General features: G+C 39.0%; 1 protein-coding gene and 1 non-coding gene across 4 annotated transcripts in view; both read right to left on the bottom strand.

The window, feature by feature from the left end:
• Positions 1-26,942, bottom strand: part of TET1 (tet methylcytosine dioxygenase 1) — a 137,911-nt gene that overhangs the window by 94,791 nt on the left and 16,178 nt on the right. The gene's annotated exons all lie outside the window — the stretch shown is intronic.
• On the bottom strand, positions 5,559-5,692 carry LOC112584807. Its single transcript, XR_003109205.1, has one exon. It is a non-coding gene; the product is annotated as a small nucleolar RNA SNORA36 family (small nucleolar RNA).

The following is a 26,942-nucleotide window of genomic DNA, read 5'->3' as shown; positions in this document are numbered from 1 at the left end:
AGTTCGCTGCAGAGGATCTGGTCGCGCCGAAATCACAGGAGGCTTCAGCAAAAACAATGCACACAAATCCCCAGGTCTCCACCATCGGATCGATGGCGGAGTCTCCCTGATTAGTAACCTCTTGGCGGCTCCGAGGGCAGGTCTGCGCGGGGGGGTTGGGGTGGTGGGGGTGCATGGCCCTGCCTCCAACATACAGGAGATATAACTGAGCTGAGGGGGGCATTTGGGCTTGCTGAAACTCTGGAAGGTATTGTGCATTTTTACTTTATAAGGCAAGGCTAAATATTGGCGATATTTAAGGCAGGGAGGTTATGTGAGGACACTGTAGGCTCAGCTGTTGGGCTGCGTGTCTCATTCCTTGGGAACCACACCTCTCTGCAGCCGGCGCTTTGCCCAGAAACACAGCAATTTGATTTCTGTCAATAAATGTCCAATGACAAAGGCAGATTAAAAAATAATAATAAAGCCGCTTAAAAGGAAAAGGACAGGATGAGGACAAGGGAAAGGGGAGGAGTTTTCAGAATACACTTGCCACTCTGAGTGGCTGGCGATTTCAAAAAGCTTTCTCTTTCTTGCTCTGGATGTTTCTGATGACCTTCATTTCCCCCAAGAAATTTGTCGCTTCCAGAAAGTGGACTCATACTTCTGGGACATAAGAAGCACCTTTGGCTCCTCTACCTTCCAAGATCTTCAACTGTCACTGAGCATCTCTCCGCAAAGCTGCCAAGCAGGTCCCCACGTGGAGCCTGTCTGTGCACGGGCTGATGATCAGACACGGCCACTTGGTTCTCAGAGACTGGGAGCTGAGCCAGAGGTGGAACAAGCAGCCACCCACACTCAGCACACCTGGACTACACCCCGCCCCCATGCCGAGTGGGTGGCAGGCACTGGGAGAGCAAGGCACCACAGTTGGAACTTGCCAGACTCTGGGAATGACAGAACCAGAGGAGTCTAGCCCCTCCCTTCAGCCCCCTGGACAAGTAATAATGGCAATAGACAAAGAACCAGGACAGCTGTTTGAGCTGGCAGGTCTCAAGGTCACTGCCAAAATTCGGTGCAGAGGCCAGTCACAGGGCCATCACAGCCACCTTGACAGCTGCACAGATCTCGGGAAGACAGCTTCAGCTCCATCCTCACAGGGCCAATGTCTCAGCAGCACATTTGGGGGATTGGCAGGAGGGCCTCTCTGGCTGCTCTGCCAAAGATGGGTTTTCCACTTGCAGTTGGATTCAGAACAGATTCCCACAACCAGAAATCAGGAACAGAGTGAGGGCCGGAAAGCCTGTATTTCATCACCCTTGATTCCTAGCCTTTCGGTTTGCCACAAAAGCACGCTTTTCTAGTTGGAATGGGAAATCCAACATGCATTGTTTTCCCGCTTTAAACTACCTCTCCCCCACCCATCCACCCTCAAAAATTTTAACAAATGTAAGAAGCAAGCAAAACCAGTGGATTGTAACCTAACCGCGTTCACCGCGGCAACTTCAAGCACACTGAGCCCACACTAAAAAGCTCTCTGTGGGGAATGAAGCAAACATGAAATGGGTCAAAAACAGGACCAAATATAACAGGATTTGAAAATGGGTGCAAAACCTTTTAGCCCTATATTTCTTTCTGTTTGGAGGCTTGTGTGTGTGTGGTAAAATATAGAAAACAAAAAATTTTACATTTTTACCATTTTAAAGTGCATAATTTAGTAGCATTAAGTATATTCATAGTATTATGCAAGTATCACCACTTTGCATTTCCAGAACTTTTTCATCATCCCAAGCAGAAACTCTGTACACATGAAGTTACTTCCTACTCCCTAACTTCTGTTAACTTTCTGTTCTTCTTTGTCTCTATACATTTGCCTGCTCTAGGTACCTCATATAAGTAGTATCAAGCAATATTTGTTCTGTCATAACACTGGGTGTGCAAGTATCTGTTTGAGTCCCTGCTCTCAGTTCTTCCAAGTATATACCTAGGAGTAGAAATAGTGGATCTTATGAAAATTTTGATTAATTTTTGGGTGAGGAAACACCAAACTATTTTCTGCAGCCAAGCCACTTTTTTTTTGTTTTGTTTTGTTTTGCCATGTTACATTCCCATCAACTATACATGCAAGGATAGCCCTACATTTATTTCTTAAAGTGTTTTCCATTTCAATTAAAGATTATGTCTCTCCCCTTGAATACCTGAATAAAAATTTTTAAAAGCATGAACATTTTCTCAGGTTGATTGCTCACTGTTTAGTAAAGTGGTCATGATATATTAAGGTGTATATATATATATATATATATATATATATATATATATTTTTCCCCCTCATCATATGGCTTATGGGATCTTAGTTCCCTGACCAGGGATTGAACCTGGGCAGTGAGAGAATTCCCATAATTATATATTTTAAATAATTTCATTACCTGTGTGATCCATAATGTATGCCTCATTAAAATAAAATCAGGATCAGGGTGTTAGGTCTACTAAATATCCACACTGGTGAGAAGTTCATTTTTTTTTATAGCCCCATGGGCAGGCATTTTCACTGCATGGGATACTCATGAAACTGCATAATACTCCACTTGGTAACCTAAGCAAAACAAACATCGAAGGTCTATGTGCAGTGTTCTGTAAAATGAATTAATAAATAAAGCCAAAGTTCATCCCAGCTAATGAGAGTTAATGGAAGTGATCATAGCTAACATTAACTCCACATATCCAACCAATACTACACCATGAAAATCTGTACTTGTTTGAATACAGAATACATTGGTAGCCTCTATTGGTTGTGAACATCTGTTCTAAATCCTACATTTAGTGATTTATCCCTCTCAGCTCAAGGCTTAGGTGATAGTGAGCTTTGATGGAGAAAATAATCAGAAATTACTAGCAGAGAAAGTGGAGGTCAAGAGAGCCATTTCCACTCTCTTATTATTCAGAGCAAAATGCATACAACTAGATATTATTGAATGATAAATTCAGAAACTAAGAAACATGATGTTGTAGTCCTACTTATTCAGAACTGATTTTTGTTACTTCAGTCTATTTGTTTATTCCAACCTAACCCTAATCACAAGGAACTCATTGCAAGTTGATATTTAATTTTGTAATTAACTCAAGTGTACTAGGTTCTTTCAAATGTCACAAAATACTTCTATCTCTTTTCTCTTAAAAAATCACATAATTGGGACTTCCCTTGTGGTCCAGTGGATAAAACTCTGTGCTCTCAATGCCGGGTGCCTGGATTCAATCTCTGGTCTGGGAACTAGATCCTGTATCCTGCAACTAAGACCTGGAGCAGCCAAATAATAAATATTTAAACCCCTCTCCCCCACCCCCCCAAAATCACATGATTACAGAGATTAAAAAAGAGTATCAGGGACTTTCATGGTGGTCCAGTGGTTAAGAATCTGCCTTGCAATGCAGGGGACACAGGTTCTCACATGCCAGGGGGGAACTAAGCCCGCGCACCACCACTAAAGAGGCCACATGCGTGTCAATGAAGAAAGACCACATGTACAGCAACTAAGACTCAATACAGCCAAATAAATAAATAAACAAAATCAGAGAAAATTTAGGTCATAGATAAATCTAAAAGGTGAGACCCAGAGAAGTGAAATTACTTAACTCAGGTTACATAGCAAGTTAAAACTTGAGCCTGAATCTAACCATCTTACACAGCTCTCTCTATAACGTCTCATTTTCAGTACTTAACAATAGACATTTATAAATATCTAAAAAATAACCTTAAAGGAACTGTCTTCGAAACCATACCCTTTAGTATAAGAATATTGAATCATTATGTTACACACCTGAGACTAATACTGTAAATAAATGATTTTTTTGAAATAAATTATATTAAAAAAAAAAACACTCACATGCATCATTTCTAGCCTAGAACAGCAGCTCAAGAAGGTTAGTATTTTAGGGGCTTCCCTGGTGGGCTCAGTGGTAAAGAATCCTCCTACCAATGCAGGAGACATGGGTTTAATCCCTAGTCCGGGAGGATCCCACATGCCATGGAGCAACTAAGCCCATGTGCCACAGCTACTGACCTTGTGTTCCAGAGCCCGGGAGCTGTAAGTACTGAAGCCCCTGTGCCTTAAAGTTCCTGCTCCACAACAGGAGCAGCCACTTCAATGGAAGCCTGTGCACGCAAGTAGAAAAAAGCCCACGCAGCAATGAAGACCCAGCGCAGCCAAACAAATAAATAATTTAAAAAAATTTTAATTAGTATTTTAAATTAACATTACATTAGGTGTACTTTTTAAAAATGTATTTTTTGCCCTCAGAGGTAAATCTATGAATAATTTCAAAATCCTACTTCTATTTCTAAACATAAGCAATTCTGCACCCACAAGAAACTAGACGTACAAATACTGACTAGGAGGAGTCTTCTAAATTAATCTCAAGAGTTATTCACTATGCCTCAATATTGACACCTCTGCAGCACAAAATCCTTCTAATATAAGGTATTGTCTCGTCTCCCACGAAATCATTTTATATTTCTTTTCTTATGTACTGTTGGAGACTCATGGCTTTTGCAGCGAAACCTTGGTAAGATATTCCAAGTACCATCTTTTGTAGATTTTCAATCAACAAGAATAAAAAAAGAGCAGCTCATACTTTAACAATTCTAATGGAGATCTTAAAATCAGGTTGATTTTATTTCATGTGCAATACAAGAACCTGAACTGCTAACACTGGAGATCTTCCTGGATTATTGAGATCTTCCTGGATTATGGGCACAGTCTTTCCCTGTGCTTTCCTCCCCCAGTTCCTTCTCTGAGGCTTATCTACAGTAGCCTTTTTCTTCTCTAAGGGGCCAGGTCTGCCTAGTATCCAACCCCATTCTCTCTAGCAGTCCTGCTTAGTGCTGGTAAAAATAACTGCTCTTCAATAGCTAGAACTAAGGAACAAGTGGAGAAGGCAATGGCACCCCACTCCAGTACTGTTGCCCAGAAAATCCCATGGATGGAGGAGCCGGGTAGGCTGCAGTCCATGGGGTCGCTAGGAGTCAGACATGACTGAGCGACTTCACTTTCACTGTCCACGTTGATGCATTGGAGAAGGAAATGGCAGCCCACTCCAGTGTTCTTGCCTGAAGAATCCCATGGATGGAGAAGCCTGGTAGGCTGCAGTCCATGGGGTCGCACAGGGTCGGACACGACTGAAGCGACGCAGCAAGCAAGCAAGCAAGCAAGGAACAAGTGAACAAAAAGTGATCTTCTGCAGTTGCCAAGCAAGGGCAGTTGACAATGAGGTGAACCATAATGCCCAAGACTAAATGGGGCTGAAATATCACCTCGCCCCAATTTCTTCTCGACAGTTCTTCATGCTAACTTAAAACTGACAATCATACTCCCTCTATTACAGTCTAGATCCATAATTGGAACAGAGAAATCCAATAACATCATCTATGTTCTTTTTTTGTCAAAATCAAATCACAAAGGATGCTGTGATTTAGAAAAAAAAATTTGCCCCTTTGTGAATGATATGTTGAAGTTTCCTTCTTATTATTGCTAGTCTGTCCTATATTTTATACTTCATATTATTTATTTGTTTTTATGCAGTGTATCTGTAGGCTAGGCGGTATATGAATAGAGTAATGCTTTCCATCCACTCATCCCTCCTAGCCTGTGTTTCAATGTCCCAGAGTTTAATTAACAGAACAGGGAAGCTGCCCTGAACTGAACTCAACACTCTGGAAATCTTTCTTTGTTTCTTTGTTTTTAAAGGAAGTTCTGTACCTTTGGGGTCCTTCTCTACATCATGCAAGAAAGCTGAAAGTTGACTCTAGAGAACATTGTATCCTCAGTTTTTGATCTAACAGCAAAATCTTAAAAATATTTTGTTTCACTGAGAGGCTCAAAGCATTTACGCACATACAACTTGTTTTTTAAAAAGTCAGACCTAGGTGTCTCCTAAATTTAGGAAAATCAACCTCATTTGTTAATTCATGTTTTTACAATGAAATTTCCCAATTTAATAACCAAAAATCCTTAAAAGAATAGTGTTGTTTTATAAACAACTGTTGGGCACTCTCAATATGTACACATGTTCTGGGCTTGCCCTCCAGTCCCTCAGAATGTACCATCTCAGGAGAGACATAAATAGATAATGATAAAGTAGTATAGAATGGAGATGAGCCCAGAAAGCTATTCAAGACTAGAGAAGTCTCCCCAGAGGAAGTGACATTTATTTCCACTGAGACCAAAGGATAGGTAAGAAGTTGGTTAAACACAGAAGGAGAGAAGAAAGGTGTGTGCCCCAGATGAAGGTAACAACATGTTCAAGGACACTGGGAGCACTGTGGCTATTGACAGTCACACTATGGGGAGAAATGTATGTAAATAGATGCACTAATACTCGGGCATTGTTGTTATTGTTCAGTCACTCGATCGTGTCCGACTCTCCTGTACAATGTTACGAACCTCCGTCCACAGTTCTTTAGGCACTCTGTTTATCAGATCTAAATCCCTTGAATCTATCTGTCACTTCTACTGTATATCGTAAGGGATTTGACTTAGGTCATATCTGAATGGCCTAGTGGTTTTCCCTATGTTCTTCAATTTAAGTCTAAATTTTGCAGTAAGGAGTTTCTGGTCTGAGGCCCCTAGTCTTGGTTTTGCTGACTGTCTAGAGCTTCTTCATCTTCGGCTGGGCATTAAGCATGCATATGAAGAGATGTAATCAACCTTTAATTCTATACCATTCAGGTTTGAAATGTTTCTATTTTAACCTTTAACTTTCCATTATTGGTCCCTTCAAAACCTAACAATGATACTCCTGTTAAGTTGCTCATCACAAATATCAGCTACCTTTTCAAGATAACTAAGGGCTTCCCAGGTGGCTCAGTGATAAAGAATGCCCCTGTCAATTCAGGAGACATGGGTTCAAAGCCCTAGGTGGGGAAGATCCCTGGAGGAGGAAACAGCAACCCACTCCCATATTTGCCTGGAAAATTCTGTGGACAGAGGACCCTGATGGGCTGCAGTTCAAGGGGTTACAAAGAGGTGGACACAACTGAGTGACTGAGCATGCACAAGGAGAAATGACTGGTTTATCCCAGATCTGAAACTCTTGTATTTTATCTGTTTAAAATTCCCACATATAACTAAGTCTCCTAATCAAAGAAAAGCAGTATTTTGAAAATCAGTGTATGTAGGTTTTTGTTGAGATGAGGCCAGTTACTCCAGAAAGGTTAATGTCTTTAGTTTTTTAGCTAATTGACTAGAGTTCCATACAATATTTGGAGAAGAAAGATTTGTCTGCCTAAAAATGTCAGTCTTTCATCTGGGTAACTGACTGTACTAGACAGATGCTTCTGATGGTTGGAGAAAGGGAAGTCCTTCCTTTGTTCATTCCAGAAATAGAACAGAGAACACCAACTATATTAGAGGCACTGCTTAACACCTATGGAATCTCTGACTCAATGAATAACTTTTGCATTGAACTTAACTCAGGTAGAGAGAAAACACAGAAAACTTGCCATGGAGCCCATAATATCTACAATTATAGAATGCCTAAAATTAGTCTTTTTCTGAAGTTTGTTTGACTTCCTTGATAGCCAAATACTGGGCACATCAGTTCTTGTTTAAAATAAATGATTCTCGATATTCTTAACAGAGACATTTCTTCTAACTTGCGAGTACCATTTCACTGTCTGAAGGGCTCCTTTTGGGCTTTTGCAATGTAAAGCCCTTTAGGAATACCTTGTGGGATCAGAAGGAGACATATTTGTCATAACAGGAAAACAAAAAGGTTATTTTTCACTACAGTGCACCTTAGATAACAGGTATGGAGCACAAACTTCTACCTGTGTTAACTGTGCAAGTTTAAATGAAAAACTTGCCTAGGATTATCAGGACTGTTTTAACCTAACTGATTATAATGGCATTTCCATAGATACTCTTAACGACCAGTTGAGAAAATGCAATTTCCTCCCAAATCTGTTTGATTTACCTGATTTCAAAATACTTATTCAAAATGAACAGTAGCTCTTGTTGTTTAAAATAAATGGTCCTTGATGTTTTTACTAGATATTTAAGAGCTATTAATTGATATTTTCCTTGCTCATAGCAACAATTCTTTCATGCACATCACTTGAGAGTAAATCAAACTGCATTCACCGATACTGTGATTGTTTCTAACTTGATGAAATATATACCCATATTTTTATAGGGCTGCTTTTGCTAATAATCATAATGAAGCCTTAGTGACTTGGTGGGGGGGATGACCAGTATACCTAAAAATTCCCTAATCGTAGCTATGCATGTGATGAAAGAAAATATTCTTTCCTCCAGGCCCCCTGTTCACCTTAAGATGTTATATTACACATAAAATATAATTTATTTTATATAATATAATAAAATATAATAATAAAATATTTATAAAATATATTTACACATATTGTTAAAATATGATATTATACAAGATCAGTATGTTCTTGTTGTTGCTGTTTGGTTGCTCAGTTGTGGCCAAATCTTGGTGACCCCATGGACTGCAGCACACCAGACTCCCCTGTCCTTCACTATTTCCCAGAGTTTGCTCAAATGCATGTTCATTGAATTGGTGATGCTATCTAACCATCTCATCCTCTGGTGGGATCCAGATCCCAGTGATGCTTATTAACTGTGTGACCTTGAGCAAGTTAGCCTCCTGTAGACTTTGTTCCCATGAGGGACAAAGCTGACATTAGGGTTAAATGCTATAATGGCTATGAAAAAGCTTGTGGTATGGCAGCTGACTTCCAGGTGTTCCACTGCAGCAACAGAGAACAATGTCTGTCATTAATTAAGAAAACAAGTACAAATAAACAAGGTATTGAGCAGTAAAAACTCATCTAATATAAAAATGGAGGTATTCAAGCAAACAGTATTTCAGGACATTGGACCCTCTCCCAGATAAGTCTAATACTAACAAGATTTCTGATAGAATTAGGGCATGCTAATTTCACCATGGAATATAACCTAATCTTACATTTATTAGTTTAAAAGAAAATGAGGGAGTCCCCTACAGGCAAGTGGTTGGGATTTGGCGCATTATCACTCCGTGGCCTGGGATCAATCCCTGCTCAGGACACTAAAATTCTGTGCTGGGGTGTTGGGGGGTGGGGAAGAGAATGTGAAACTGTCACTTCCAGTTGTAACAGAAGTGGTAATTTGGAACAACTGCTTAAGACAAAGGAAAAATACACAAAATATAAAAATATTTGCACGGAGGCATAGAAGAGTGAAAAATTACCATGATAGTGTAGAATTAATTACCAGACCAGAATTTAGAAAGGAATGAGGTCCAGGGAGGGTAAAAGTTTCTTAAGGAGAAACTAAAAATGAAAAAAAAAAAAAAAAGAGCTAGAAAGATGGTTAAAAAGAGTGTAACCTTGAAATTAAAATACAGAAGCAGTGGGATTGGCAAACTCAAAGAGTTTAAATATTTGATTCCTGTCAAAAAATTATATTTTTGTAAAATGAGCTTATAAAATTCTTTTCTTAAAATTTTTATTGAAGTATAGTCGACTTACAATGTTGTGCTAGTTTCTGGTACATATCAAAGTGATTCAGTTTTTTATATGTATTTTTTCTTTTCCATTATAGGCTATTACAAGATATTGAATATAATTCCCTGTGCTATACAGTAGCTCCTTGTTAAAATGATCCTATAAGATTCTTATACAACATCTCTTTCGAAGTTTCACAGGCCTAAGATAGCAGCAATAAACTTAGCATGGCTACCTTCAACCAGTCCACATTTTGGTCCCGCTTCTCTGAACCCTCCAGGTTCTTCACATTTTGATTGATGCCCTTGCTCAAGGACATGGTGGTTAAAATGAGCCCTTAGCATATAAGCCAAGGGCTCTAATCCAAGATCAACTGTGTAGTCTTAGACAAGTTACTTGGCCTATCTAAGCCTCATTGTCTTATTTTATACATTGGTGGATGAATGTACATTTCATAGGACTATTGTAAAGATGAAGTGAGACAATGAGCATTTCAGTTCTTAATACAGTTCCAGGCACTTAGTATGTATTCAATACATAATAGTTCTTATGAACCCCTTTGGATGTCAACGTTTACCACACACCAGTTTCACAGCCATGACTAGTATCATTCAATTAGACCAACATTTGCTTGATGCATATCAAATGACAAGCACCACACAATTTTTGTGCCCCCCCAAATTAATTTGTTTTAATCCTAATGCCTAATATAATGAATGTGAAAGTTGGGCCTTTGGAAGATTCTTAAGTTATACCAGTTGAATTGAATGAGATTATGGGGTCACTGGGAGTTGGACACGACTGAGCGGCTTCCCTTTCACTTTTCCCTTTCATTCATTGGAGAAGGAAATGGCAACCCACTCCAGTGTTCTTGCCTGGAGAATCCCAAGGACGGGGGAGCCTGGTGGGTTTCCGTCTCTGGGGTCTCACAGAGTCGGACACAACTGAAGCGATTTAGCAGCAGCAGCAGCACCGCATTCTAATGGAGAAGGCAATGGCAACCCACTCCAGTACTCTTGCCTGGAAAATCCCATGGACGGAGGAGCCTGGTAGGCTGCAGTCCACGGGGTCGCTAAGAGTCGGACATGACTGAGCGACTTCACTTTCACTTTTCACTTTCATGCATTGGAGAAGGAAATGGCAACCCACTCCAGTGTTCTTGCCTGGAGAATTCCAGGGACAGAGGAGCCTGTTGGGCTGCCATTTTGGGGGTTGCACAGTGTCCGACACGGCTGCTGCGACTTAGCAGCAGCAGCAGCACATTCTAAAAGAAGCTCCAGAGAGTTCCCTAGCCTCTTCCACCATGTGAGGACATGGAGAGAAGGCACCAGTTATAAACCAGGAAGTGGGCCTTCACCAGAGCTATGAGCAATGAATGTCTGTTGTTTATAAGCCACCCAGGCTGCAGTAGTTTGTTGTAGGAGTCCAAATGGACAGACTTGAAATAGACACTTCTACAAAGATACACAAGTGGTCAATAAACACATGAAAGGATGCTTGACATCATTAACAAGAGAAATGCAAACTGAAACCATCCTGGAGTATCACTTCACACCCACTAGGAAGGCAATAACAAAAAAAGTCAGATAATAAGCTTTGATGAGGATGTGGCAAAATTAGAACCCTCATACATTGCTGGTTGAATCTACAATGATGTGGCTGCTTTGAAAAACAGTTTGGCAACAAAAAGTTGCCATAGGACCCAGCAGTTACACTCCTCAGAATATACACAGCTCCAAAGAGATCCCTAGCCTCTTCAACTCAGAAATTTCCCTAGCCTTTCCACACATATTTTTGTGTGAAAAAATATTTTCACACAAAAACCTGTACACATTTGCTTGTAAATGCATTATTCATAATAGCTAAAAAGTAGAAACAGCCCAGAAGTCCATCAACTGATGAATGTTTATACAAAATGTGGCTTATTCATGCAATGAAAAAATATCCAGTCATGAAAGTACTGATAAATGCAATGACAAGGACAAAACTTGAAAACATTAGGCTAAAGTGAAAGAAGCCAGATATAAAAGACCAAATATTGTATGATTCTAGTTATATGAAATACCCAGAATAGACAAATTCATAAAGACAAAAAGCAGATTAGTGGTTACCAGGAGATGACAGAGGGAAAAATGAGGAGTCACTGCTTAATTACACTGGGTTTCTTTTTTGGGGCGATGAACACATTCAAGAAACAGATTGTGGTAATGGTTGCACAACCTTGTAAATATACACAAGACCGGGAATTCCTTGGTGGTCCAGTGGTTAGGATACCAAAGTTCCATGGCCGAGGGCATGGTTCAATCTCTGGTGAGGAAATTAAGATCTTGAAAGTCATGTGGCCAAAAATAGATAAAAAATACAAAATATTAAATAAATATAATATGTATTTAAATATATATATATAAAACACCAGAAATGTCCCTAGAAAATGAAATTAGGTGAATAAAGAATATAATTTAATTTTATGTTGCCTAGTAGACAAACCTCCCTGCAATTCTGTATCAACTCCTAAACAAGTTACTTACTCTGTCAAGAATGGAGGAAACTAAAACACACACACACAAACACACATATACTTTTCTCTCTAAACCTAAACTGGATGCTGCTGCTGCTAAGTTGCTTCAGTCATGTCCGACTCTGTGCGACATCTTAGACTGAAGCCCACCAGGCTTCCCCGTCCCTGGGATTCTCCAGGCAAGAACACTGGAGTGGGTTGCCATTTCCTTCTCCAATGCATGAAAGTGAAAAGGGAAAGTGAAGTCGCTCAGTCGTGTCCGACTCTTCACAACCCAATGGACTGCAGCCTACCAGGCTCCTCTGCCCATGGGATTTTCCAGGCAAGAGTACTGGAGTGGGTAAAAGTCCATGGCTTGCATGGAAGCAACCTAACTATCCATCAATAGAGGAAGGGGTAAAGAAGATGTGGTACATATGCATAAGAGAATATTACTCAGCTATAAAAAGGAACAAAATGGTGTCATGTAGGTGGACCTAGAGAGTGTCACACAGAATGTAGTAAGTCAGAAAGAGAAAAACAAATACATATTCACATATATATGTGGAAGCTAGAAAAATGGTATAGAAGACCTTATTTGCAGAACAGAAATAAAGACACAGACATAGAGAAAAACATGTAGACACCAAGTGGGCGAAAGGAGTCGGGGCAGGGACGGTGAATTGAGAGATGCAGACTGAAATATATGCACTCCTATGTATAAAACAGATAAGTAATGAGAACCTACTGGGTGTCACAGGAACTCTATTCAATTGACATAGCACTGTAAAGCAACTATAGTCCAAAGAAAAAGTCCATGACTTGAATCAACTGTGGGCTTCCACTGTCTTAACCTCCTACTTCCTCCTGCCTTGATCCTACTTTTGCACTTTAACAGAAAACTCACCACAAAATGGTGTTCCATATGAAATATGATAGGAAAATAAGCTGTGTAGTGTGAATGTCTAGAATATAGCAAAAACACCAAAACCCTTTCATTATACAAGGACAAGAAAATAACTGTGGCATCATTGTCTGGCCGGAAACCACAACTATAATTCCGTATCACATGGGAATGGTGAAATCAATTCATTCATAATGCATCTTAAACCTCTAGCAAGAAAAATGCATTTGCAGATACTGTGAAATGGCATGAGCTGGCTACTTCTGCAGACATTAGCTGCTGCTGCTGCATCTAAGTCGCGTCAGTCGTGTCCGACTCTGTGCGACCCCATAGACGGCAGCCCACCAGGCTCCCCCGTCCCTGGGATTCTCCAGGCAAGAACACTGGAGTGGGCTGCCATTTCCTTCTCCAAAGCATGAAAGGGAAAAGTGAAAATGAAATCACTCAGTCGTGTCCGACTCCTAGCGACCCCATGGACTACAGCCCACCAGGCTCCTCCATCCATGGGATATTCCAGGCAAGAGTACTGAGTGGGGTGCCCTTGCCTTCTCCGCAGACTTTAGCTACTTTCCTCTAAAAAACCGAGTCAAATAGCAAGAGGGAAATGGGTGAAAGTAATGAAATGGATAGGCAAATCTCCACAAGGATAAAACAATAACCACCACGTTTAAGCATCCATATGTAGCAGGGACTCTTCCAGACTCTTTGTAGACCTCAGCGCTGCTCCTCAGGACATCCCTGCTTCACGGGTCTGACTATCACAATGTTAAATCCATTCTCACAATGGAGAACATCAGAACTCTTCGTATAATTTAATCATAGTAACAGTTGTCAATTTCATTCCTGTCAAGCCTTAAAAGATTAGTGTGATTCTCTTACTTGTTTTTATTTTGGAGGGTAGAAAACATTTCTGTGAAATCTAATGAAAATTAAAGATCATCTTTCCAGAAAAATGCATAGAAAGCATATAATTTTGAGGGGATGGCATTACAGAGCACTGAAGTCCATCCAGATTAAAAATCTCTGCTGTAGTTCTAACTTTATCATTTTTGAAACATTATATGAAAGACTAGTGTTGGGATCATTGAAATTAGGATCAAATTAATCTTAGGAATTCTTGTCTAGCAACCAAAAACATGTGGAAAGTTTAGCAGGACTAAAGCACTAATATAATAATAAATTTAAAAATTCTGTTTTTTTCATAGTAGCTAAAAATACACCAAGTACCTAATCTGATCTGGCTAGTATCCAGTCATTAGTTAGGAGGTATGCTGAAATGCTGGCTCAAGCTCCATCTATGAGAGGGCGTTTAGATATGTTTACCAAAAAGAATGTAACAGAAACTTTAGTTTCTCATTTTTTGAGAAGGAAATGCACTTGATTTTCCAAAAACAAACAAACAAACAAAAACCTGTACTACAAATTTCAGGTTTCCAAAGGTGATAAAGGTTTAAGAAACTGTTGTGTGTGTGTGTTAGTCACTCAGCTGTGTCAGACTCTTTGTCACCCCATGTACTTTAGCTTGCCAGGCTCCTCTGTCCTTGGGATTCATCAGGCAAGAATATTGGAGTAGGATGCCGTTTCCTTCTCCAGGGAATCTTCCCAACTCGGGGACTGAACCCGGGTCTCCCACATTGCAAGCAGATTCTTTACCACCTGAGCCTCCAGGGAAGCCCTAATAGGCTTCCCTATTTAGGCAACAATAAATCATAAATTATTAGCAAAATACCCAAATTTCAGTTACGCTAATACTTCTAGCTTGACATAAAGGACTAGTAGATTCCAGTGTCAAGAACACAATTTGAAATGGGAACCAAGATTTATACAGATAAAAAAGTTCACTAAATATAAAATAATTCATCCAGTTATGAAAAATGATTTAGTGGGTTATGTTCATTATCCCAAAGGAAGATTATATACATATTTTTAAAATCTTTACAGATTTTTACTTACAAGGGAAATGCTGATGATATACCAAGTAAAAATAAAAAGGAGAAAAAATTTTGCCCCAATCAACTTTAATGATGTGTGTGTGCACACATTTAGCTTTATTGTAACAAAGCAATTTGTATACCTTTAACATTTCAAACTGAGCATCATCTTTCCTTTCCAGTGAAACAAAAAGAAAAATAATTTAAAACAATGGTATTTTTCAAATGTAGAAAAAATACTATATGCTCATAGCGGAGAAGGCAATGGCACCCCACTCCAGTACTCTTGCCTGGAGAATCCCAGGGACGGGGGAGCCTGGTGGGCTGCCGTCTGTGGGGTCACACAGAGTCCGACATGACTGAAGCGACTTAGCAGCAGCAGCAGCATAGCGGTTGCCTCTAGATAATAGAATTAAAGTTTATATTTTCATATTTGTTTCTTTTTTCTCTCTTTTTTGCTGCATGGCCTGCAGGATCTTAGTTCCTGGAACCAGGGATTGAAACTGTGCCCTTCGCAGTGAAAGCATTAGTTCTAACCACTGCACTGCCTCTTCTAAACTTTCTAAATGCAAATTACATCACTTTGATTTAGTATGTTTTATTACTTTTTAAATAAAACGTAAGTTCTTTATGTAGAAACTCAAACCATTTTTAAAAAATTTAGTCAAAAATTTAAAGTCACATATTTTTTAATACATCCCTCCTACATCCAAAAAATCCAGTCCTCAGAGGTAAACGGTTCCAATGTTTGGTTTGGTAGGTATGTATCCTTCTAGAATTGTTTTCCGAAATTCCATTTACAAGTAGAAAAATGTAATTTTGAGCTTTCATGGTCTTTTTTCCTTTAGAATTTTGAGTTGTCTAAACTTCGCATCTTGGTATAACTCAAACTGCAAATGGACATGGCTGTAATTTTAAACAACACCAGCAACTGCTTCTTTTTAACATATTTTTAAAGCACTGCTTACCTTCCTAAAAACATTTTTCTCAAGTCTTCTTCTTAAATTTCTATTATAGGTATGTCATGATCCTAATATCTTTGGTACTTGAAAATGACGTATATAGGATAAACCCCAAAATTTTTGGAGTCCTAGTTGCTAAGATGATATATTAAGGATATATGGAATATGATGGTTTACAGTGCACTTTTTTTTAAAGATACACTAGTATGTGACATAGGCTGAATCTTACATTTTCTTATGATATTTCATTCATTCATTGAGTCATTTGTTCAACAAACATTTGTTGAGCACCTATTATGTGCTGGCACCTTCCCTAGCCTGGGCTTTGGCTTTAGAAGTAAACATCTCACCTCTAATCATTGCATTCTCATGATCCCCTTCTTTTTAAAGCTTCTCTGGTAGCTAAGCTGGTAAAGAATCCTCCTGCAATGCAGGAGATCCCAGTTCAATTTCTGGATCAGAAAGATCCCCTCGAGAAGGGATGGGCTACTTACTCCAGTATTCTTGGGCTTCCCTGATGGCTCAGATGGTAATGAAACTGTCAGCAATGTGGGAGATCTGGGTTCAATCAGTGTTCAGTTCAGTTGCTCAGTCGTGTCCGACTCTTTGCGACTCCATGAATCACAGCACACCAGGCCTCCCTGTCCATCACCAACTCCCAGAATTTACTCAAACTCATGTCCATCAAGTCGGTGATGCCATCCAACCATCTCATCCTCTGTTGTCCCCTTCTCCTCCTGCCCCCAATCCCTCCCAGCATCAGGGTCTTTTCCAATGAGTCAACTCTTCGCATGAGGTGGCCAAAGTTTTGGAGTTTCAGCTTCAGCATCAGTCCTTCCAATGAACACCCAGGACTGATCTCCTTTAGGATGGACTGGTTGGATCTCCTTGCAGTCCAAGGGACTCTCAAGAGTCTTCTCCAACACCACAGTTCAAAAGCATCAATTCTTTAGTGCTCAGCTTTCTTCAGTCCAACTCTCACAGTCAGTATTAATGGGACATAAATAAATCAGAAAAGAACAAGATTTCTCTTGTTGCTTACTCATTGCAGACATGAGCTGATGCTAATTACCATAGAATTTCTGGATAATCATGACTTGAGCACCTAGTCTCATTATCAAGGTAATGATTTGAATTGCTTAGATTAATCTGAATCATTTGTTAGTTGTGTTTTATTTTAATATGAAATTAATGCAAAAATATTTGATTACCAGGGGTCACTTAGTGGTAAAGAACCCATCTGCCAATACAGGAGATAGAAGAGATGATAGTTCAATCCCTGCATCAGGAAGATTCCATGGAGGAGTGAAAACCAATCCACTCCAGTATTCTTGCCTGGAGAATCCATGGACAAAGGAACCTGGCAGGCTACAATTCATGGGGTCGTGAAGAGTTGGACATGACTGAAGCGACTTAGCACACACACACACAATGCAAAAATATGTGATTCCTGGTTTTACTTGTGCCACATCCATTATAGTATCACAATGACAGCCTACTTTATAAAGAGAATGACTTTTGAAGCTTTGAAACAGTCAACTCTTGAAACACTAATCTGGAATAATTAAAAAAAAATAAAAGTCAAGAAGCTAACCAGAAAGAGCTGGGGACACAAGCTCTATAGCAATATAAATGTACCAAACTACAATGCTCACTAGTAAGTGATAGTATAACTTGGATAATATGGATATTAGATGAAGGTGTTAAGTCAGTTTCACATTTTTTTTCTGGATAAGATGGTCTACACAAAATGGCAAGTAAGATTTGAACCATATTGACAAGATTCTACAAATTAGCATACACTGATCAGAATCAGTCAAAATCAGCATGGTTTTGTTGACATGCTTCATTTTTTTTTATTGAAGTATACTTGATATACAATGTAGTGTTAGTTTCTGGTGTACAGCAGAGTGATTCAGTTTATGTGTTCTAAACATGTAAGGTTCCTAGACACCAAAGGCTCTTTCCTATGGTCAGCTCTGTGGTGAGGTATGCTACTGAAGACTCAGCAGTGATCCAGAGAGACTCCTTAAAGGCATATTTAAGGACATATAACATCTGCCCTCAATTGCAAAACTTGGTAGCAAAAATTTGTTCCATATGCCATATATAACACATGCCAAAATGAAATCCGGCTGTTTGAAAACAGTAAGAAAAGCAGTGGCCAGGAGAGGCCTGTCCCACTCCACTCCCACTAACATGGATAAAATAAAATCAAACAAGTATGTCAACCAATTCCGAAGAGACATCTCCAGAAGCAGACTGTTAGCACACTATCCACTGGATAGTGAACAGTTACTTGTTCCATTTGTACCATATAATACTATTAACTTTCAGCCTTTCAAGTACAACCTATAGGTATTGCTATTTTTCCAGGTGCACTTTCTATTAGCTAGGAAGGTAGCATGGTAACAAATAGCACATTTATGGTGTTATCTAGTAGCTATTAATTTAACCAAGCATAGAATAACCCTTTAATATTTGGGGGGGAAATCAATATTAACTGGAGTAGGGAATTTCCTGGCAGTCCAGTGGTTAAAACATAGAGCTTTCACCATGGTAGCCAGGGTTCAATCCCTGGTCTGGGAACTAAGATCCCACAAGCTGCCTGGAATGGCGAAAAAAAAAAAAAAAAAAAAACCATGCACACACACACACACACACACACACACACACACACACACAAACTGGAATAAATATTGAGACTATTTCACCTTGGCAACCAATTCACAAAGTGCTTAGTCATTCAATTATTCAATTCATGTAATTAAAAGGTCAGTTTTCATTCCAATCCCAAAGAAAGGCAATGCCAAAGAATGTTCAAACTACTATACAAATGTGCTTGTTTCACATGCTAGGAAGGTAATGCACAAAATCCTTCAAGTGAGGCTTCAGCAGTACGTGAACTGAGAACTTCCAGATGTTCAAGCTGGATATACAAAAGGCAGAGAACCAGAGGTTTAATTGCCAGCATCCACTGGATCAAAGAGAAAGCAAATGAATTCCAGAAAAACATCTATCTCTGCTTCATTGACTACACTAAAGCCTTTGACTGTGAATCACAACAAACTATGTAAAATTCTTAAAAGATGGTAATACAAGACCACCTTACCTATCTTCTGAGAAACCTGTATGTGGGTCAAGAAGCAATGGTTAGAATCAGACATGGAACTATGGACTGGTACAAAGTTGGGAAAGGAGTACGTCAAGACTGTATATTGTCACCCTGCTTATTTAACCTCTATGCAGAGTACATCATGCAAAAGGCTGGCTGAATGAAGCACAAGCAGGAATCAGGATTGCCGGGAGAAATACCAATAACCTCAGATACGCAGATGACACCATCCTTATGGCAGAAAGCAAAGAACTAAAGAGCCTCTTGATGAAAGTGAAAGAGGAGAGTGAAAAAGCGGGCTTAAAACTCAACATTCAAAAAATGAAGATCACAGCATACAGTCCCATCACTTCATGGCAAATAGACGGATTTGGCAAATAGTGACAGATTTTCTTTTCTTGGGCTCCCAAAATCACTGTGGATGGTAACTGCAGCCATGAAATTAAAAGTTGCTTGCTTCTTGGAAGAAAAGTTATGACCAACCGAGACAGCATATTAAAAAGCAGAGACATTACTTTGCCAACAAAGGTCCGTATAGTCAAAGCTATGATTTTTCCAGTAGTCACATGCGGATATGAGAGCTGGACCATAAAGAAGGCTGAGTGCAGAAGAATTAATGCTTTCAAATTGTGGTGCTGGAGAAGACTCTTGAGAGTCCCTTGGACAGCAAGATCAAACCAGTCAATCCTAAAGGACATCAACCCTGAATATTCACTGGAAGGACTGATGCTGAAGCTGAAGATCCAGTACTTTGGCAACCTGATGGGAATAGCAGACTCATTGGAAAAGACTCTGATACTTGGAAAAACAGGATAGGACGAGAAGAGGGCAACAAAGGTTGAGATAACATCACCAATTCAACAGACATGAATTCGAGGAACTCCAGAAGACAGTGAAGGACGGAGAAGCCTGGCATGCTGCAGTCCATGGAGTCACACAGCTTCAGACACAACTTAGCAACTGAACAATAAAGGTCTGATACTGAAAAGCACCCTCGCTACTTGTAAACGTCTTTCACTATTCAATAAATAGAATAATGCTTATGTGTCAATATGCTAAATCACAAATACATATAAGGAATATCTAGCCAAGGGCAAATTCCTAGATGACTATGAGTTACTAAGTTAGTGGTTTTAATTATCTATATTTCTTAATATGGAGAACTGAACAAAATTAGGTAGAAGAATAACACTAACTCTTGTCCAAAGATATCACTGGGAAGACTATTTAGTCACCTTGTTGTACAATTAAAATAAATCATTGTGAGGCAAAAACACAATTTCTGATCAAACAGAGTAAATCAAAATTGCTTTTATTTCTCCCAGACATTATTAGTTAACATCTTAAGAACTGGCATATACCTTTGGGGGCTAAGTATATTTTATAAGAAAAAATAATTCTGTTTTTAAAATGCATATTTATTTCATATAAGCATTAATAACAATATTAAGATTTAAAAACTATAAATGTATTTTCTCTCTCTCACTCCAACCCTCAATAATAAGTAAAATAATTCTGATGTGAGGAACAAACAAACATATGAAATATATTTGCTTAAAAATATTCTTGGTTATCAAGGTAAATGGGCTTCAATCATTGATAAGCATGTAAAGTATCAAAAGTCTGGTATCAAATGGTTAAAAATAAAACAAATTAAATAGGTCTCTATTGAAAACTATAACATATTGAAATAAAGTAAGACATAAATATATTATGGTCATGAACTGGAAGATTCAATATTGTAAAAAAGGTCAGTCTCTCCAAATTGATATATAGATTCAACAAAAACACAATAAAAATTTCAGCATGGCTTTTCATGGAAATTTACAACTGGATTCTAAAATTTGGGTATGCCCTGGTGGTCCAGTGACTAGAACTCTGAACTCTCACTGCCAAGGCTGGGTTGGATTTCTGGTCTGGGAATTAAGATCTGACAGGCCAAGCATGCCTGGTCCCGAAAAAAGAAAAAAAGTCATGAAAGAACAACAAAAAAATAGCCTAAATAAATACTAAAAAAAAATTACTGAAGGACTTATATTACCAGTCAGCAAGAGTAGCGGTAAAGCCTAATTATGATGCGGGTTTAGATACAAAGATAGAAAAAAAGGCCAATGAAAACAGTCTATAAACAGATTCAGAACTAATCAATCACCTGATTTGTGACAAAGTTGATGCTGTAGTGGGGAAAGTACAGTCATTTCAGTAATGGTGCTGGTCAAGTAGATACCCAGATGAAGAAGCATGAATCTTGACTCCTATCTCTCACACAATATGCAAAAGTTAATTTCATATCTTCATACAGCTTAATGTGAATGGTTTTAAAAAGTAGCTTTTAAAGAAGAAAACAAAAGAGAACAACTTGATGACCTTGGAATTTGCAAAAAATAGACAAAATATTCTTAAACAGGAAATAAAAAGTTATTAAAAAGTTACCATAAAGAAGAAGAGTGGTAAACTGGACTACATTAAAGATAAGAATTTCTGTTCATTCAGTACTTCCCTGGTGGTCCAGTGGCTAAGACTCCGAGCTCTGAATGCAGGGGGCCCAGGTTTGATTCCTGGTCAGGGAACTAGCAAACAGATCAAACTAGTCAATCCTAATGGATATCAATCCTAAATATTCATTGGAAGGCCTGATGCTGAAATGGAAGCTCCAATACTTTGGCCCCTTGATGCAAAGAACCGACTCATTAGAAAAGACCCTGATGATGGAAAAGTTTGAAGGCAGGAGAAGGGGAAGACAGAGGATGAGAATGGCACCACCGACTTAATGGACATGAGTTTGAGCAAGCTCCAGGAGACGGTGAAAGACAAGGAAGCCTGGCATGCTGTAGTCCATGGGGTTGCAGAGTTGGACATGACTAAGCGACTAAACAACAGGGAGCTAGAACCCACATGCTGCAACTAAGACCTGGGGCAACCAAACATATCAATAGTTTTTAGAAAAAAAGAAAATAATTTCTGTTCATTAAAAAGCACAGGGAGTTCCCTTGTGGTCCAATGGTTAAGACTCTGGGCTTTGACTGCCAGGCCTGGGTTGTATCCCTGGTTGGGGAACTAAGATCCTGCAAGTCTTGAAGTGTGGCCAAAAAATAAGAAGCACAATTAAGTGAAACATTGCCATAAAAAAGATAAAGATATCTGCAACTATTTATTCAACAAAGAATTTGTTTCAACAGAATATAATAAACTCATGAATTAGTAGTAAAAAGCCAATTTAAAAGTGAATAAAAGTAGGACTTTCCCGGTGTTCCAGTAGTTAAGACTCCACGTTTCCACTGCAGGGGGTAGGGTCAGGGAACTAAGGTCCTGCAAAATGCACAGTGAGGGGAAAAAAAAAAAAAGAGCTCGATTTCATTAGTCATCAAGGAAATGCAATGTAGTGATGCCACTAAACAGCCAATGAAATTATTGAAACTAAATAAGACAGAAAATACCAACTGTTGGATAGGGAGCAAATAAAAAGTCTTATGGAGAAGGCAATGGCACCCCACTCCAGTACTCTTGCCTGGAAAATTCCATGGATGGAGGAGCCTGGTGGGCCGTAGTCCATGGGGTCGCTAAGAGTCGTACACGACTGAGCGAATTCACTTTCACTTTTCACTTTCATGCATTGGAGAAGGAAATGGCAACCCACTCCAGTGTTCTTGCCTGGAGAATCCCAGGGACGGGGGAGCCTGGTGGGCTGCCGTCTATGGGGTCGCACAGAGTTCGGACAGGACTGAAGCGACTTGGCAGCAGCAGCAGCAGCAAAGAGTCTTAATTGGATCAACCACAGCAGTTTGATAGTATCGATGAAAGTTAAACATATGCGTATTTTATGACAAAGCAATTCCACTCCTAGGAATATAGTCAATAGAATGCATGCATATATTCACCAAAAGGTTTCCATAAAAATGTCCATAGTAGCACTACGATGTTTGTCCTCCTGTTCAGTTCTATACTGTAACATTCCACTGTGCATTAACAATAGAATGGATAGGCAATATGACATATGACAAAATAGAATAGATATTGTTAATACATGATATTAACAAGAGAATTTCTGTATTGCGATATATACATACACTGGAAAATAACACTACAATGAGGATGAATAGCTATAAGCAAGACTATTGATGAGTCTCATAAACATAATATTAAGAAAAGGCGACCATAAACAAGAGTGTACAACTGTTCGTTGCTCTATTAGAATGAACTTCCCTCAGAGAAGTGTTCCCGATTTTCTTCTCTGCCTCTTCATGCACTGTTGGATGAGTAGGTCTATAATAGTGTGAGAGTTCAATATAAGGACAACACAACACATCTTCAGAATCAGCTTTGTCTGGAAAAAGGTGATATTTTGGCAAGAGAGAGCAAGTGATGATATGTGAAGCAAGAGATGACATGTGAATATCATCTAATATAAGGAAACTTTGAAATAAGATATGAACAAAAATAAATGAATTAAAATTGTATTTCAAATGAACAATATAACCACATTGAAGGGTGAGGGTATGTGTGTGAGAGAAAGAAACACTAATTCAACAAAACTAATTCAACAAATGCGTAGTCTAAATTTGAACACACCACTGACATTTCAGTAACAGCAATAATTTCGGTCACCAAGATCTTGGTTTCTAATTACCATTCTCTACCGAAAAGAACCAAGTTTTCCTGGATAACTGTCATTTCATCTAGGGCAGGATGGGAAATAGAAAACCTTGGAACATTTGTGACAGAAAATAATTATTCAAACAATGGTTGAAGGTTCTCCCTGGCCAAATTTGAGCATCAAAATAAGTAATGATAATAAAGAAGTATAATCTACTGAATATAACAAAAATCTACAAGTTCACGCTAAAATAAATATATAAATAAAGTAAGAAGAAAAAGCTCTTCCTTGGAGTTTAAAGCTAATTAATAGATTTAGAAGAAATGATAGAAACAGAATCAGATTTTGACAACTATCAGGCAAAAATCAGCAGTGAATACTAAAACTAAAGAGTGAAAATTTGAGGGATAGCTGTGTATTTACAAGCCTCAATGTCCCTGCAAGATATTTATTAAATACAAAGTGAAAAATACTGATTATACCATGGAGACACTACCTTTAACCAAGTGATAAAAATTAAGATCATAGATAGTGGGACAAAGGACATCATGCCCCTTTTATAAGAAGGTATTCAAACAAAGATTCATAATCCAGATGAAGTCACGAGGAAGCATTAGACAAACACAAAGTGAGGGACAAAATAAGTAATCTGCACTTTGTAAAAGTAGCAATATTATAAAATATTGCAAAAATATTCTAACTCCCCCCTAAATCTTTGTATTATACTATTCCATTTATATCAAACCCTGGAAAATACAAACAAGTGTACAATGATGGAAATACGTTTGCTTGAAGAAAAGGGGTGCAGGTAGGGGTGTAGAGACTATGAAGGAATTTTGGGGAGTGATGGATTTTGACTGTGGTAATGATCACATAGTGTATGTATATCATACTTATCAAATTGCATACTTTGAATATGTGCAGTTTATTATATGTCAATTATACCTCAGTAAAGTTGTTTTATAAGTCTAAGGAATTACTACAAATTAACAGAGGCCAAAGGGATATTTTCTTATAGGCCAAAATGAAGTCTGTGGGTTAGATAATAACAATGGTTCATTGTTAATTTCATAATTTTGATAATAATATGTGAGAATATACTTGTTTTCAGGAAATCTATTCTCTAGTATGTCAAGATAAAGGAATATCATGTCTATGAAAAACTTAGTCTCAATTAATTCAGAAAACCTATTTATGTATAAAGAGAAGACATATCTGGAAGAGACAGGGCTTCCCTCATAGCTCAGTTGGTAAATCATCTGTCGGCAACGCAGGAGACCTGGGTTTGATTCCTGGGTCAGGAAGATCCCCTGGAGAACAAAATGGAAACCCACTCCAGTATTCCTGCCTAGAGAATCCCATGGACAGAGGAGCCTGGTGGGCTACAGTTCATGGGGTCGCAGGAGTCAGAGATGACTTAGTGACTAAACAACCACCATGCTGTGCTATGCTATGCTAAGTCGCTTCAGTTGTGTCTGACTCTGTGTGACCCCATAGATGGTAGCCTACCAGGCTCCCCCGTCCCTGAGATTCTCCAGGCAAGAACACTGGAGTGGGTTGCCATTTCCTTCTCCAACGCATGAAAGGGAAAAGTGAAAGTGAAGTCGCCTAGTCGTGTCTGACTCTTACCATGGAGGAGACAAAAAGAGATAGCACAGGGAACTCTTTTCAGTACTTTCTCATGGCCTAAATGGGAAAAGAATCTTAAAAATAATGCAAGGACTTCTCTGGTGGTCCAGTGGTTAAGACCCTGTGCTTTCACTGCAAAACACAGGGGTTGGATCTCTGTTTGGGGAAATGAGAACTCACATGCTGCATGGGGCAAGCCAAAAAATTAATTAAATTTTTAAAAAGTTAAAAAAAAAAAAGAGTAGATAGATGTATACCTGATTCACTTTACTATACACCAGAAAATAACACATTTTAAATCAACTAAACTCTGATAAAAATTATTTTTTAATTAAAGTGATACAATAAAATGCAAAAACAATAAAATGTGTAAAACAGATAGCTAGTGGGAAGCTGCTGTACCACGCAGGGAGCTCAGCTCAGTGCTCTCTGTGATGTCCTAGAGGGGTGGAATAGCAGGTGGGTGGTAGACAGGCTCAAGAGGGAGGAAATACACATTTATTTATAGCTGACTCAGGTTGATGCACAGCAGAAACCACACAACACTGTAAAGCAATCATCCTCCAATTTCAGAAAATGTTATCATTTGCCTGAAAGCTAAACTAAATGCTCAGTACTGCAATATTTCCATAAATATATTTCTATAAATCTGAATTATGCAAAGTTTTTTAAGCAGGTCAAGAAGCAACAGAACCATACATGGAACAATGGATTGGTTCCAAATTGGGAAAGGAATACATCAAGGCTGTAAACTGTCACCCTGCTTATTTAGCTTATATGCAGAGTACATCATGTAAAATGCTGGGCTGGATGAAGCACAAGCTGGAATCAAGATTGCCAGAGGAAATATCAATAACCTCAGATATGCAGATGACACCATCCTTATGGCAGAAAGTGAAGAGGAACTAAATAGCCTCTTAATGAAAGTGAAAGAGGAGAGTGAAAAAGCTGGCTTAAAACTCAACATTCAAAAAAATGAAGATCATGGGTGGGCAGCCCTCAGCTGGACCAGCGGTTGTGTGGGTTGTAGTGCTAGGCGGTCTGCAGGTGCTAGCAAATCCCACCTAGGGTGTCGAGTTAGTGGTGTCTAGGTAGTCGAGGGAGAAGGAGGAGGAAGCGGTGAATCACTTATAAATGACTCCGAAGCCGGACATGGAGCCTAAATTCCAAGGTGAGAGAGTGCTGTGCTTTCATGGGTGGCTTTATGAAGCAAAGGTACAAAATCTGTTTTGAGAAGTTAGCTGAAAAAACTACTGGTCGGATAATAATGAGATTTCAGTGATTGGTAGCTTTAGGGAGAGCTACCTTTTTCATAGATTTTCAGGTTCATAGTTCCTCATCTTCTCTTTATTGGTGTCTTACTGCTTGCTGGGTGGGTCACATACAGCATCCTGCCATTCATGTTACCGATCTGCTAAAGGCCAGTAGTTGGAAAGAGCATTTGAGTGGAAAGATAGAGGTTTGACTGTGAAAGCAAAATAGAACTGTTAGTGATTTGTGAGAAAATACTGCCAAAGTCAATTTTATTGGCAAATAGTTGGCTTAAAACTCAGCATTCAAAAAACTAAGATCATGGCATCCGGTCCCATCACTTCATGGCAAATAGATGGGAAAACAATGGAAATGGAAACAGTGACAGACTTTCTTTTCTTGGGCTCCAAAATCACTGCCGATGGTGCCTGCAGCCATGAAATTAAAACATATTTGCTCCTTGGAAGAAAAGCTATGACAAAGCTAGACAGCATATCACAAAGCAGAGACATTACTTTGCTGACAAAGGCCCATATAGTCAAAGCTGTAGTCTTTCAGGTGGTCATATATGGATG

The sequence above is a fragment of the Bubalus bubalis genome, chromosome 4 (assembly GCF_019923935.1).
Source record: "Bubalus bubalis isolate 160015118507 breed Murrah chromosome 4, NDDB_SH_1, whole genome shotgun sequence".
NCBI lineage: Eukaryota > Metazoa > Chordata > Mammalia > Artiodactyla > Bovidae > Bubalus > Bubalus bubalis.
This window is presented reverse-complemented; position numbering and strand designations above follow the sequence as displayed.